The following is a 16,512-nucleotide window of genomic DNA, read 5'->3' as shown; positions in this document are numbered from 1 at the left end:
CTAAAAGAAAACCTTAAGTTCACACCATCTTGGAAATAAAAGAAAGCAAAAATGCAAGAAAAGAAAAGATAGATAAACTGCAGGTTTGTTGTGTGTTTGATTGATGCGTTTCTCCACGTCTCCTACTTATTTATAGTGAGTGTAACCATCGGAGATGGTTTCCTTGATTATCGGCCAAAATCTAGCCATGTTCAGGCCACCACTCTGTCTTAGTGCCAACTGCAGAGAAACTGCCTGAAATGGTAACCGCTTCCGTTTCTGGCCGATGAAACGACACTTGACCAAAGATGTCAGAGCATGATCGGTTACCTTTATGGCCAAACGGCCCTTCGACCAAAGCCCCTCTCTCGGCCAAGATAGAGTATACAAAAACTGGGTGTAAACAAGGGCTGAGAGGGATTACCATTGAAATGTTGTGAGAGTCCCGAAGTTCCCTTTCGACCAAGGGAGGAGGATGACCAAAACTAAAAAATGCAGGCGACAGAGGCAGCAAGCCATGACGCATTGCCAGCTTGAGGGGCCACCTGACCGAACAAATACTCTCCTGGCCAAGGACGAGCAAAGGCAACAAGTGTGCAGACTCCCGAGGGAGAGGGATGACCGTGGGGACGCCTCAATTTCCATGGGTCAGTCGGAGGCTGGCAGTGGAAGCAGCCAATAGACAGTCAAGCCCCTTTTAAAGGATAAGGAGAAGGTTGTCACACCCCAAACCACCCTTGGGAGGATTAGGTAGGTGACCCGAATTGCATAAGGGCAATCTGCAAATCCCACGGATCTAGAAGCAGTTAATACATTCATGATCCCACATTCATAACATTAGCATAGGTAAGATCAGACTGGTGCAGATAATCTATAATTATAACCAGGAAAGAGAACGTGTAGTGAAACGGGAATGTTGTGATATATATACATATGAAAGTTTAGTACATTCCCCATTACACCCACAAACTAAAAAGAAAAGCTGACATATACATAAGCGAAAAGAAAGTACATATATATATATATAGGGTGAGACAACTCAACCCCAAAAAAAGAAAAGAAAAAGCTAAACCAGAAGCATGAATGGGGATAAACTCCTATCAAAAGGAAAAAGGAGTCCCCAAGACAAAAGCATCAAGAGTGCCCCTCACTGGTCTTCATCAATAACCACTGATAACGCTCGCATCATTGGCATGACCTCCATTGGGGTCCATACCAATAGCATCATAATCACGAGGGCTCTCCTCCTCGTAACGAGCCTCCATGCCACAGTGGCATCTATCTGCACAATCATCTAAAAGAAAACATATATAACAGAGTGTGAGCCCCACTGAGCTCGTGAGTAAAACATATCATCATACATGCATATGCAACCACAGTCCACATGATCCTTCATGATATGCAAGTCCAAATTATTTAATTAGCCACCTAACAATACAGCTAAGGCAGGTTAGTGCTACTACAATCCCTAATACATGTATCCCTGGTGTGGGCTTGGCTACCCCTTCCCGCGATACACCCATTGAGTTGTCGGAGAGAACCAGTCGGCTCCAGCATCTCCCTACCCAGGTCAGCCCAACCGGCCCTCAAGATTGAACTTATGAGGTAATCGACTAAATATAATTTCACCTTTCGGTGCTTCCCGACATGTAATTTGAGGATAAACTTTATTGGGCATATAGCCATGATTCACCTATTGGTGCTTACCAAGCTTGTAGCCCGAGGCTTCCCGACGAAAACGCCCGAGGTATTATGGTAGTCCTCACAGTCATCCAACACCTTAACCCCTGTTGGCAAGGGTGCGTAGCACGGGTGATGAATCTCTAACCCCATGTCTAAATGGCATCGTATGAGTCAGGCGGTGTCAATCGAATCCTATAATATGGGCTACCATCGGCCTCATTTCCAAGCCAGCTACAACATCTAGTCTAACATTCACATTCATCAAGATATATCCACAGAGTTGATCAACAGTCAAACGATGTGTAAGAATTTATGAAATTGAATTGAATTAATTAAATAACATAGCATTATAATTTAATAATTTAATTATCGACATAATAATAATGTTACACGTACATACATAATAATATTTCACCCACTTAGGTCTGGTTCTATGAACTCAGTTGCAATTTCAGTTCCGGCTGCAGTTTGGCTGTAGGCCTCGAGCACGGGATCAAACCCTAAGTATAAATCAGAAATATGTCATTTAATGTTCCAAACTATTTTTGGATGTCCTAGGGTTGATCTTAGCTCACTGGGTTGACACGGTATATAGTTGGTCATCACTTGGAATTCTCTGGGCCTTGCACTGGGCCTTAGGCCTATGTCCCGGTGCATCATCCAGAGATTGTGGCCTAGGGGCAGAATAGTCATTTTCCACCATAGTTCATGTTACTAGGTCATTTTAGCTTCACAGTACTGTGCCTATCTTAGCAGTGCAGCAGGACCATCACAGACAGGGTTTCCAAGCCTTATGGGGCCCGCTTGGGCACCCGAGGTATTCATATATGTGGACAGATGTGGGGAGGGGTGTTTTGGTCATTTACCACCTCCCTACACTGATTTGTAGTCCATGGTTAAAGATCCCCAAGTCATATCAGCAGAATTACCAACTTTCAGTCTCTGGGTGATGTCTGCATCACCCAGAGCCTGTATAAACGTGAACATGCTGAAATTCCTAGGTTTTTGGCCATGGGCAGTGGCCACATCTTTCTCCCATGCATGTTAGGCCATCATGGACCCCCAGGGGTGTTCTTTACACTGGACACCTTGGATTTTTACCTAGGCCCACCACTTGGCTGCCAGAAGCTGCCCAGATAGCTCAGTGAATGGTAACCCAGCATATCTTCATCTGCAAACCAAGGTTTTGGCTGCATACAAGGCTGGTTTCATATGTAAAACAGTAATCTAAAGCTGTTACAATGCAGGGCTAAGCTGTATGCAGTCAAGGCACATAGATTTGAGCCCAGATTGCCTGTTCTTGGTATAATAGAGCAGTGCAGCCAGGTACCTACTGGGTTTCGGTCTCAGGCTTGTAACAGCCATAAAAAAGGCTACAAAATGCTCAGGTCCTTCATGCGTTAGGTTTGCATGATGGATCTGAGATGGTTCATGGCAGCCCCCAGCTGTTCTGGGCTGCCAATGGCTAGATAAGCTTAAAAAACACAGAGATCCATGGAGAATAGCAGTAAACCAGTGAGAGCAGCAGGTAGGGGCAGGGATTTTATACTTGAACTAGTCTAGGGCTGCTCTTCCTCCTTCTCTTTCCTCTCTTTTCTTTCTTCTCCTTCGCTCTATGGTATCAATAGTAGCCAAAGCTCTAAAATGAGTTAAGGCACCCCTATTTATAGGCTAGCCTCTCACTGAGGTCTATTTGCCTGCCTAAGCCTCTTTTAAAAATGCATTTTTGACCTAATTCTCTGCCATTTTGGGCACTCAGGTGGGGTCCATAGGGATCCAAGGGTATGAGGTGGTCCCTCAGACTCCCGCAACCTATGGAGGGTGCCCATGTCCAATATGGGTGGTCCCCCCAGATCAAATCATTAAAATAATCCATTTTTCCACTATGGGCGATGTCTCTGGGTGATGTCTGCATCGCCCAGTGCATCGCTCAAAAATTTTAGCAAGGCAGATTCTTCATGGGCTTGCACAAGGGTTTGACCTAGGGCTAAGGCCTTGCACCCACATGTCACTCAGGGTCTTTTGCACCTATTTTCAAGTATGGGACCCACATTCATGGAGAGGTGAGAGAATACCTGGAGTCCAGGCAATACATTATGCTATGAGTTGTGCAATTGCAGGGGTCAGTGATCCATCTTCTGACAGGTATGTAGGAGGACATCCTCAGGGTTTCTTCATCAATTTCAATCACAGGAGTGATACTCCACAGTGTGCTTGGATGCCATGTCAGGGGTTATTGTCCTTCAATCAAAATTCCAGCCAATTAGGGGCAGGGTTTGACATTTCTCTCCACCTTACAAAAATTTTGTCCTCGAAATTTACTTACCTTGTAACTCAAAGAGTTGAGGATATATCTATTTCATTTCTTCCTCACCTTCCCATGAAGCTTCTTCTATGGGATTGTTTCCCCAATGAACTTTCACAAAGGCGACCGTGCGGTTACGAAGATTATGCTCTTTTCTGTCCAATATCTCCATAGTCTGTTCTTCGTAGGTTATGTCCACGTCCAACTGTTCAGGTTCAGTCGAGAGCACATGTGTTAGGTTGTTGATGTATTTCCTTAGCATTGACACATGGAAAACTTCATGGATGCCTTGCAAAGATGGTGGCAATGCCAGTTGGTATGCTACGGGTCCCACTTTGTTGAGAATCTCATATGGACCGATGAATCATGGGCTCAGCTTGCCCTTCTTGTTAAAACGTAGCAATCCCTTTGTTGGAGACACTCGGAGGAATACTTTTTCTCCGACATCCAATTCGATGTCCTTCCTCCAATTATCGGCATAACTCTTTTATCTTGATTGGGCTGCCTTGATTTTCTCTCTAATGATGTCTCCTTGTCACATGTCGCTTGTATCATCTCTGGCTCAAGATATCTCCGTTTATCGACTTCGTCCCAATATAACGGGGTTCAGCACTTCCGGCCATAAAGAGCTTCAAATGGTACCATGCCAATGGTGGAGTGGTGACTATTATTGTATGCAAATTCCCCCAGGGGTATGTGGGCATCCCAACTATAGCTCATTTCTAAGACACAGGCTCTGAGCATGTCCTCTAGAGTCTAGATAGTTCTTTCTGATTGTCCGTCCGTCTACGGATGGAAGGCCATGCTAAGGTTTAGTTGAGACCCCAGTGCCTTTTGTAAACTTCTCCAAAACCTTGAGGTAAATCGAGGATCCCTATCAGATACAATACTGACAGGCACGCCGTGTAAGTGGACTATATTTTCAATGTATAGCTGGGCAAGCTTCTCGATTGAGTAACTTATTTTGATAGGTAAGAAATGGGCTGCCCTTGTCAGTTCATCTACAATCACCCAAATTGCATTCATCCCCTTCCTGGTGTTGGGCAGATTTGTCATGAAGTCTGTAGTAATCCTTTCCCACTTCCATTTAGGTATAAGGGGTGGCTGCAACAATCCATACAGTCGGTGTCTCTCTACCTTTATTTGCTGACAGGTGAGGCACTTAAACACGTGTATCGCTATGGTCTCCTTCATCCCAATCCACTAATAGTACTTCTTCAAATCCTTGTACATCTTTGTGCTTCCAGGATGGGCTGAATAGGGTGAGTTGTGTGCCTCTTTAAGGATTCGGTCTTGGATGTCAAAATCATTAGGCACGCACAATCTGTCTCGAAACTTCAATGCCCCACATGGGCCAATGAAAAATCTTGGTCCTTATGGATTCCTTGTTGCACTTCCCAAATTATTTTGGCCAACTCGGGGTCTAATGGTTGCTTTGCAATTACCTCCTCTCGTATCGACGACTGTAAATCCATAACTGCTAGTTGTATAGCCGTTCCTTCGATCATGAGTTCCAGATCAAGCTTTCGAGCTTCTTCAAATAACTGTTCGCTTACAACCAAGGATGCGAGGGATGTAGTATGAGATTTTCTGCTTAACGCATCCGCTACAACGTTGGCCTTGCTGGGGTGGTACTGGATCTCACAATCATAATCCTTCATCAGTTCTAACCACCGCCTCTGTCTCATATTCAGCTCCTTCTGGGTGAAGAAATACTTCAGACTCTTGTGATCGTTGAAGATTTCACTCTTTTCACCGTATAGGTAATATCGCCATATCTTTAATGCGAAGACGACCGCTACCAACTCCAAGTCATGAGTGGGGTAGTTCTTTTCGTGCTCCTTCAATTGTCTTGAGGCGTAGGAGACCACTTTACCTTTTTGCATTAAGATGCTACCCAATCCTGTTCTGGATGCGTCGGTGTATACCACCATTCCTCCAGTGTCATCCAGAATGGTCAAAATCGGAGCCATCACCAACCGGTTCCTTAACTCCTGAAAGCTTTTCTCGCATGCTTCATTCCACTCAAACTTGGCGCCCTTCTTTGTCATTTTTGTTATAGGTGCCAAGAAGCGCAAGAAATTTTCAATAAATCGGCAATAGTATCTAGCCAAACCTAAGAAACTTTGGATCTCAGTGGCACTTTTCGGAGTCTCCCACTCGAGAACCGCTTTCACCTTATATGGGTCTACTTTAATGCCGTCCTTGGTGACGATGTGCCCCAGGAATCCAATTTGGTGAAGACAAAATTCACATTTGCTAAACTTGGCACAGAACTGGTCTTCCCGCAACCGCTGCAACACGAAGGTAAGGTGCCGAGGGTGCTCTTCTTCACTCTTGGAGTACACCAGAATGTCGTCAATAAATACTATGATGAACTTGTTGAACACATCATGGAATACTCTATTCATCATGTCCATGAATGCTGTCGGGGCGTTGGTTAACCCGAACGATAAGACTAGGAATTCATAATGTCCGTATCGAGTTCTAAATGCCGTTTTGTGAATATCGCCGCTCTTGATCTTCAATTGATGGTATCCGGACCTAAGATCAATCTTGGAGAAAACTCTTGCTCCTTGTAGCTGGTCAAAAAGGTCGTCAATGCGCAAAAACGGGTATCGATTCTTAATGGTCAGCTTATTTAGCTCGCGGTAGTCGATACACAGCTGCATGCTGCCATCCTTCTTCTTCATGAACAGCACGGGTGTTCCCTAGGGAGTTACGTTGGGTCGTATAAAACCTGTCTTGAGCAGGTCTTGTAGTTGGACCTGTAACTCCTTCAAATCAATAGGTGCCATTCGATATGGTGCCTTGGATACCGGTGCTGCACCAGGGGTTAGATCAATTGCGAACTCTGTCTCACGATCCAACGGTAGCTGGGTCAGATCTTCTGGAAAAACATCAGGAAATTCTCTGACGACGTCAAGTTCTTCCAAGGGCTTTATCTTCTCCTCTATGTCTATCACAGATTGTTGGGTAACCTAGAGGGGGGTGAATAGGTTACCACTAGTGGATTTTGCCTCTTTTTCGATTGGTTGCACACTTATATTAAATATAAAAAGCAGAAGTAAATGAGGCACAAGATTTATAGTGGTTCGGCTAACTTAGCCTACATCCACTCCTCTCAACCTTGAGAGAATTCCACTAGTATTTCCCTTTCAATACAATAGGTGGGGAAATGACACCTTTACAACTCTTTTTAACAGGATAAGAGGATCCTTACAATCTTAGTTCCAGGACAAGAGTATCCTTTCAATCTCTTAAGGATGAGAGGGTCCTTGTACTAATCTAAGTACAGTCTAGATTAATACAACAATGCTTTATCAAATCAAAAGCATAAACAAGTAAATACAATGGAAGTTTGGTATAAATACCTATCAAAGAGTAGTGACACTTTTACCCTTTGAGTGATGGTGCTCAATGATATGAATGAGAGTGATGCACCTTGAGTCTCCTAGATGACTCTCCTTGATGGCATGAGTTGGAGAGAGTGGAGAGTTAAGAGCTTGGTAATATCTCTTTGAAGAGCTTGAATTGAATAATTTAGCTCAATGACAAATTCTCACTTTTGTACTTTCTCAAATGTACAATGCACTTTTTCTATCCAAGGATGTGTTTTGTTCCTTGTTTGGATGTGTTTTATAGAGCCAAAAGTTGGAGTTTGTTTGTTCTCCAACGGATATAAAACTGTCATATTTTTAGACTTCGGTCGACCTATAAAAGTTGTCGGTCGACCATCAAAAATCTAGCCGTTGAAAACTAGCCGTTGAGCCCAAGTTTGGGGTGTAGGTCGATTGTCGGTCGACCTATGGATCGACCTACAGTGTCGGTCGGCCGATAGGTCTGCCGGTTGCAACCGACAGGCTACTAGAAACAGTGCATTTCTTTTATATTCTCGAGGTCGATCGACAGATCAGTGGTCGGCCGCGGATAGTCATCCTATTTTTGATTGTCTGTCAAGGGAATTTTGGTCCAGCTTGCTTGGGGACTTCATAGGTTTTTGTCTAACACTTTAATGGCCATGTTTCTTGAGTCTAGGGCATGGGAATGAGTTCCTCCTAGGGTCTCTTACATGTGAATGCAATGTGTGTGTAATGTGATATGCACATGTAATGAAATGTATTCTAATGCACTTGAATCTTCTTGGAGAGTCTTTGTCTTGGCTTCCTTTAGAAGATGTTCCTCAATCTTCAAATTTCTTCTTTTCCTTAACTCTTACATTGTGAGCTCCGTTGATCAAGTCTTTCCTGGATGCTTGATGCTCCCAACGTCGACTATGAAGTTTGCTTAAAGATTGGATTATTAGTATTAATCTACATGTTTGTTATCATCAAAATTAGTTTATGGAGGAATGTGTTTTCCAACAATCTCCCCCTTTTTGATGATGACAAACATGTGATTCAAAATATGCAATTTAAGATAAATATATGCATTATTCATGTGGGCATGTAACTCAAGATGAATTTGTATTATCATACATCATAATTCAAGGTATGCATTATCACATAATATGAATATTTGAATCATAATAACTTCTCCCCTTTTGTCAACACAAAAGGAGGTGTAGAGCATGAACAAGCACAAACAATCTTAGGGTGGCTCCCCTAAGCCGATCTTTGGTAACCATGAGCAAACACAAACAATCTTAGGGTGGCTCCCCTAAGAAAATGACTTCTGCATGGTTAGTAGAACAGAGAGCAAATAATATGAAGCCCAATAAAGTGTTAATTTTAAAAGCATCACATACTTCAAAATAGAAGTTCCATGGTTTAAAAGTATGCCATAAAAGTACAGATCAAGAGTTCTAATATAAAGTCGGTGATGTCAACTATCTCTCTGGGGAGGAGGAGGAAAGAAATGCGATTGAGGCGTGTAAGATCACTTGGTTCTCTGTTGGATGCGAAGAATCTCTGCTTGATCTTTGTGGAGAGAGGTGAAGTGATCATCAAAGCCCTTCAGGCGGGTGTCAAGTTGTTGGCGAAAACTTGAAAATTCTTCTCTGGTGACATAGTCCCGAGGGTTCACCAACATAGTCTTCATCTTCACTTGTCGTCCTCTTCTTGTGACTCAGCCCGTCACGTGACATCTTGGGTAGCTCGTTTCCTTCGGGCTTGGTGTGAGGGAGGAGCCGCAACAAATCCCACTTCATCTTCTTGATGGTGGATGAGTCAATGTCAATCATCTTTGGGTCAATGAATTCCCCGAGAGAGATCCACTTCATGGAACTTAAGGATGGCGATTATGAGTACGCCATATGGAAGGTTTCCCCTATAATGGGTGCTTGCACGATATTCCATGGTCTTCATAATCACATATGGAAGATTGATAGGATTGGCGGTGACAAGACACCAAGTAATGTAGGCTTGAAAGGGATTGACTTGGTCTCTATGGCCTCCTTTGGGCAAGATGTTGTAGTGACAATGAAGCTGATCTTCCTGGGTAGTTCATGAAGTTTTATAGCTTTAACGATTGGTTCAAACCCAACATAGTCTTTCATGATGGCACCATAAACTTCATCAACATTCATAAAGGTTTTGGCATCCCCTTTGGGAGGAAGATAGCTCATATCTCCTACGGTGGGAATTCCCATGATCTCTCCTAGATCTTCATAAGTGAACATGATGGGAACACCCTTTACTAGGGATGTGATGGCAAGCCTATCATCCACTATTTGGGTTCTTAGATTACGATAAAAGTGTCGGCAAGGTCGGGATAGCGAGGATCAACATAAACTAAGGTGTTTTCCCAACCCAAATAGTTGAAATATTCTTCAATGTCATATTCAAGAAATTGAGAAACTCTTCTTTGTTCTTTCCTTGTCAACCTTTCTCTTCTCAAATCTTCCCCGAGAGAATGGAAGCTTCTTACGAGATGAAGAGAGACTTGTCATATGCTGCGAGCTCTCTCCAACTTTGGCTTTCTTCTTTGGTTGCTTGCCTTGCTTTGTTTTGGAGCCATTTGAAACCTAGGGCTTTAGAGAATAGAGAGAAATGGAGATTTTTGGGTTGGAAGTGGGTAGATTGTGTAGGAAGAGTGATTTGGGGCTTGGATTTGGTGAAATCTCAAGGGTTTTTGCGGGGTTTTGCCTTGGAGTTCAGAGAAAAGGGTTTTGGAGAGGAGAGGTCTCGAACATAAGAGGAGAGAAATGAAAAAATCCTCTCGGTTTATGTTTAAAAGCGAAATTTTCCGTGTCGGTCGACCTACACAAGTCGTCGGTCGGCCAGACGAGTCAAACAGGATTAATGGGATTTTAGCCGGAATTCTCTAACAACTTTGATTTTTGGGCTTTTTGAGGATTTCACTTTACTCAAAAGGGTTGCAAATCCGAGTTCTCTCCTCAAATAGCAGAATCTCTCTTCACTTAATGGCTTGGTGAGTATATACGCAAGTTGTTTTTCGGTTTCAATGTATTTTAGAACAATTTCCCCTTTTTGACTGTGTCTCTAAGAAAGTGATGCCTAATATCAATATGTTTGGCTCTTGAATGGAGAATGGGATTTTTGCTTAGATTGATTGCACTTGTATTGTGCAATTTATTGGAGATGAACTAAAATGTATCCCATAGTCCATGAGAGTTTGCCTCATCCAAAGGACTTGGGCACAACACTGCCGCAATGTACTCGGCCATTAGTGGAAAGAGCAACGAGTTTTGTTTCTTGCTAAACCATGAAACTAAGCAAGATCCTAAGAAGTGACATGTGCCACTTGTACTCTTGCGATCAAGATGGCACCGCAAAGTCGGCATCCGAAAAGCTTATTAAATCAAAATTTTGGTTCATTGGGTACCATAATCCTACATTTGTAGTACCTTTAAGATATTTAAAGATCCTTTTAACGGCACTAAAGTGGGATTGCATTGGGTTGGCTTGGAATCTAGCACAAGCACACACGCTAAACATGATGTCTGGTCTACTAGCGGTGAGATATAGAAGGCTGCCAATCATGCCTCTATAGCGTGTAGGGTCTATGGGAGTACCTTCCTCATCTTTAGATAGCTTTAGAGAGGTGCTCATGGGGGTGCTAGATGACTTTTGACTATCAAAATCAAATTTCTTGAGAAGTTCTTTAGTGTATTTAGTTTGACATATAAAGATTCCATTTTTGGTTTGCTTAATTTGAAGTCCTAAGAAAAATTAAGTTCACCCATCAAACTCATTTCAAATTCATCACTCATGCATTTGCTAAATTCAACACAAAGATTTTCATTGGTGGATCCAAATATAATATCATCAACATATATTTGCACGATAATAGAGTCTTTTCCTTTATGTTTCACAAACAAGGTTGTATCAACCTTACCCATTTGAAATCCACTTTGGATTAGGAATTCACTCAATCTCTCATACCAAGCTCTAGGAGCTTGTTTGAGTCCATAGAGAGCTTTGTTAAGTTTGAAGACATGATCCGGATATTGTGTATCCTCAAATCCGGGAGGTTGTGCAACATATACTTCCTCCATGATAAAGCCATTTAAAAAAGCACTTTTGACATCCATTTGACATAGCTTAAAATTTTTATGACATGCAAAAGCAAGTAGCATTCTAATAGATTCCAGTCTTGCTACCGGTGCATAAGTTTCATCAAAATCTATCCCTTCTTGTTGATTATATCCTTTGGCAACTAATCTAGCCTTGTTTCTAATGATTGATCCATCTTCATCAAGTTTGTTTCTAAACACCCATTTGGCTCCTATAATAGAATGATTCTTGGGTTTTGGGACAAGCTCCCAAACATTGTTTCTTTCAAATTGATGGAGCTCTTCTTGCATAGCTACTATCCAATCACTATCTTCCAATGCTTCTTTTATATTTTTAGGTTCAATTTTGGATATGAAAGCAACATTGTTGCAAATGTCTTGAGTTTTAGATCTAGTTTGGATTCCTTTGTTTAAGTCTCCAATGACATGATCCAAGGGATGGTCTTTCCAAGGTCTAACCTCTTTGGGTAGATCCTTTGGTTGGTTTTTGGGTTCTCTTAGAGAGAGATTTTCTATGTTCTCCCTAATCTCAACAAGTGTATCATCATCATCAACCAATGGCTTGTTTCTATCTTTAGGAAGAGATTCATCAAATTTTATATTCATTGATTCTTCAATAATCAAGCTTTTCTTATTGAAGACTCTATAGGCTCGACTATTTGAAGAGTATCTAAGGAAAATGCCATCATCGGCTTTAGCATCAAATTTTCCTAAGTTATCCTTAGTATTCAATATATAGCATATACACCCAAACACTTTAAAGTAATCAACTTTAGGTAGTTTATTATGATAGAGTTCATAGGGTGTTTTGAGTAATATAGGTCTAATTAATACACGATTTAACACATAGCAAGCCGTATTGACCGCTTGCCCAAAAAATATTTTGGAAGAGAGTATTCAATTATCATTGTTCTAGCGGTCTCTTGGAGTGATCTATTCTTTCTTTCAACCACCCCATTGGATTGAGGTGTTCTAGGAGCGGAGAAGTTGTGGGTTATGCCTTGTTTCTTGCAATAACTCCCAAATTGATTGAGATTGTCAAATTCTCCTCCATGATCACTTCTAATGGTTGTTATGAGATATCCCTTTTGGTTTTGTATTCTCTTACATAGAGATGCAAATTCATCAAAGGCTTCATCTTTATGTTTTAAAAATAGAGTCCATGTGAAGCGAGAGAAATCATCAACTATTACAAAGGTGTATCTTGAACCGCCTAGGCTAGGTGTAGTAATAGGTCCAAACAAGTCCAAGTGTAGTAGTTCTAAGGGTCTAGTGGTAGACACTTCATTTTTTTGATTTATGAGATACCTTGGTTTGTTTTCCTCTTTAACAAGCATCACATACATGGTCTTTTCCAAATTTGAGTTTGGGTAAGTTTCTAACTAAATTCTTAGATGCAATGGTCTTAATCACTTTTACATTAACATGTCCTAGTTTCCTATGCCATAGGTAGGGATCAACATCATTTGTCACAAGACATGTATTACTAGAATTTGCTTCATCCAATAAGCGAGATATAGATATTATGTTTCCTAATTCCCTTCAAAATAGTCTTATCATTTGAATTTTTACTAAGCAATGAGAGGTTTTGAAAATGACACTATATCCTATATTACACAGTTGACTCACACTAAGCAAATTATACTTTAAATTGTCAACTAGGCATACATTGGATATGATTGTACCTCCAATGGTGATTTCACCGATGCCAATGATTTTTCCTTTGCTATTGTCCCCAAATGTCACCATTCCTCCATTGTACTTGTTTAGCTTGGTGAATAGATTGGGGTTGGCCGTCATATGCTTGGAGCATCCACTATCAATGTACCATTCAATTGCTTCACTGCTCTTCAAGCATACCTACAAAAGCAATCAATTATATGTTGGTCCCCATAATCTCATGGGTCCATTGAGGTTAGGATCGATCATACCCTTAGGTATCCAAGCTCTTCTAAAATTTTGACTTTGTATTGTAGGTGTGATAGATGTAGGTTTTCGATGTCCATATGATCTTTGGGTTCTTCTTGGCCCTTGAAATTCATAGTGTCTATATGGAATATAGTAATTTTGTGATGTGTAAGACTTATTGTTGATGTAGGCCCTTTGGTGATCATAGGGCCTAGTGTATGTGTTTGGTCTATAGTGATTTTGAGGTCTTTGGGGTGCATATGGCATATATGAAGCATTTTGCCTATATGGTTGAAATGGCTTAGGCTTGGGATATTGTCTTTGTGGCCGTTGGGGCACAAATTCTCTTTGAGGTTTGTTGGTCCTCTTTTGAGAAGTATAGTAGAATGCATGATACTTCCTTTTTGTATCCGGTTCTTTATATATCACCTTACCATCAATATAAGCACCGATGCAAGTTTCATGTCCGGGTAAATGACATTTTTCACATACAATGGGATGTGAGGTTTGGCCTTGGTTTGATTTTCTCCATCTTGGAGTTCTCATCTTTCCCTTTCCTTTGGCTTGATGTGGTCTTTTACCATCATAGCCTAGACCTTCTTTATTATGAGGTCCCTTTTGTGGATTTCCTAATAATGTATCTAAGGTCTTTTGGCCCTTAGTAAAGGTGTGCAATGTGGAAGTTAGATTCTTATTTTCTTCTTCTAGGTTGTGTGCATGTGAAGTCAACTCATCAATTTTGTGTAGAAGATTGGCTACTTCTTTTTCTAAGGCCTTTTTAGAAGCTTCCTCTTGGAGACTTACATTATAAAGTTCTTCAAAGGCCTCTTGAAGTTCTTCATATTCTAAATCATCATTGCAAATTGACACTGAGCTATGATAGGGAGAGTTTACCTCTTCATCATCATTGTTGTGAGCCATTAGTGCCAAGTTGACGGTCTCTTCATCGGATTCATTATTTTCTTCTTCACTATCACTTGAATCCCATGATATCTCGGCGGTGCAAGCCTTTTTCTTTCTGCTTTCCTTTCCTTTTAGCTTGGGGCACTCGGTTTTGAAGTGTCCGGCTTTCTACATTCATAACACACAATGTCCTTGTTAGTATTGAAGGGTTTTTCCTTTGTGTATGTTTTACCTTTGTTTTCTTTTGATGGTTGTCCTTTGTAGAATCTTCCTCCTCTCTTTCTTAGGAATTTTTGGAACTTCCTTGTGATTAGAGAGATTTCTTTCTCTATATCCTCTTCATCGCTTTCTTCTTCTTCGGATTCGCAAGAGGTCTTGAGTGCGATGGACTTTCTCCTTGGTTCTTTTACTTCTATGACTTTATCATCTTCAAGGAGTTCAACTTCATGGGTTTGTAGAGTACCCATCAATTCATCCATGTGTAGAACCTCTAGATCTTTTGCTTGTTTGATGGCGGTCACCATTGGTCTCCACTTGGAGGGTAGTGATCTCAAGATCTTCCTTACATTCTCCGCTTTGGTGTATTCCTTTCCTAAGCTTTTCAACTTGTTAACAATGTTAGTAAACCTAGTAAACATGTTAGAAATACTTTCATCATCAAGCATTTTAAACAATTCATATTCATGAACAAGTTTGTCAATCTTGAGTTGTTTAACTTGTGATGTTCCTTCATAGGTAACCACAAGAGTATCAAACATTTCCTTAGCTGTGTTACACATACTAGTTCTATTGAATTCTTTTTCACTAAAGCACATTGCATGAATGCAATAGCTTTGTAGTTTTGTTGTATGTGTGTTTTATCCGATGGTGTCCATTCGGATTTCTTTAGGTACAATTCTTCCTCCAACTTCTTTTGTGATTTGGAAGGGACCTTCCTCAATCACAGTCCATACATCAATATCATGAGCACACACATAATTTTTGAACCTACACTTCCAGTAGGCAAATCCTTCACCATCAAAGTATGGTGGCCTAGAAGTGTTGAGCCCCTCAATTTGGTGTGTAGATGATGATGATGCCATGGATCGTTTTTAGCACAATATAAAGACAATATGATCTTAGTTTTGAGCTCCCGCTCTGATACCAATTGTTGGGTAACCTAGAGGGGGTGAATAGGTTACCACTAGTGGATTTTGCCTCTTTTTCGATTGGTTGCACACTTATATTAAATATAAAAAGCAGAGTAAATGAGGCACAAGATTTATAGTGGTTCGGCTAATTTAGCCTACATCCACTCCTCTCAACCTTGAGAGAATTCCACTAGTATTTCCCTTTCAATACAATAGGTGGGGAAATGACACCTTTACAACTCTTTTTAACAGGATAAGAGGATCCTTACAATCTTAGTTCCAGGACAAGAGTATCCTTTCAATCTCTTAAGGATGAGAGGGTCCTTGTACTAATCTAAGTACAGATCTAGATTAATACAACAATGCTTTATCAAATCAAAAGCATAAACAAGTAAATACAATGGAAGTTTGGTATAAATACCTATCAAAGAGTAGTGACACTTTTACCCTTTGAGTGATGGTGCTCAATGATATGAATGAGAGTGATGCACCTTGAGTCTCTAGATGACTCTCCTTGATGGCATGAGTTGGAGAGAGTGGAGAGTTAAGAGCTTGGTAATATCTCTTTGAAGAGCTTGAATTGAATAATTTAGCTCAATGACAAATTCTCACTTTTGTACTTTCTCAAATGTACAATGCACTTTTTCTATCCAAGGATGTGTTTTGTTCCTTGTTTGGATGTGTTTTATAGAGCCAAAAGTTGGAGTTTGTTTGTTCTCCAACGGATATAAAGCTGTCATATTTTTAGCGCCGGTCGACCTATAAAAGTTGTCGGTCGACCATCAAAAATCTAGCCGTTGAAAACTAGCCGTTGAGCCCAAGTTTGGGGCTGTGGGTCGATTGTCGGTCGACCTATGGATCGACCTACGGTGTCGGTCGATCGATAGGTCATCGGTTGCAACCGACAGGCTCTTTGGAAACAGTCTGTTTCTTTTATATTACGTAGGTCGACCGAAGATGTATCAGGTCGACCGAAGCAGTCTAGAGGTCGACCACGGATAGTCATCCTATTTTTGATTGTCTGTCAAGGAATTTTTGGTCCACTTGCTTGGGGACTTCATAGGTTTTTGTCTAACACTTTAATGGCCATGTTTCTTGAGTCTAGGGCATGGGAATGAGTTCCTCCT

The sequence above is a fragment of the Telopea speciosissima genome, chromosome 9 (genome assembly GCF_018873765.1).
Source record: "Telopea speciosissima isolate NSW1024214 ecotype Mountain lineage chromosome 9, Tspe_v1, whole genome shotgun sequence".
In the NCBI taxonomy this organism is placed as follows: Eukaryota; Viridiplantae; Streptophyta; class Magnoliopsida; order Proteales; family Proteaceae; genus Telopea; species Telopea speciosissima.
This window is presented reverse-complemented; position numbering follows the sequence as displayed.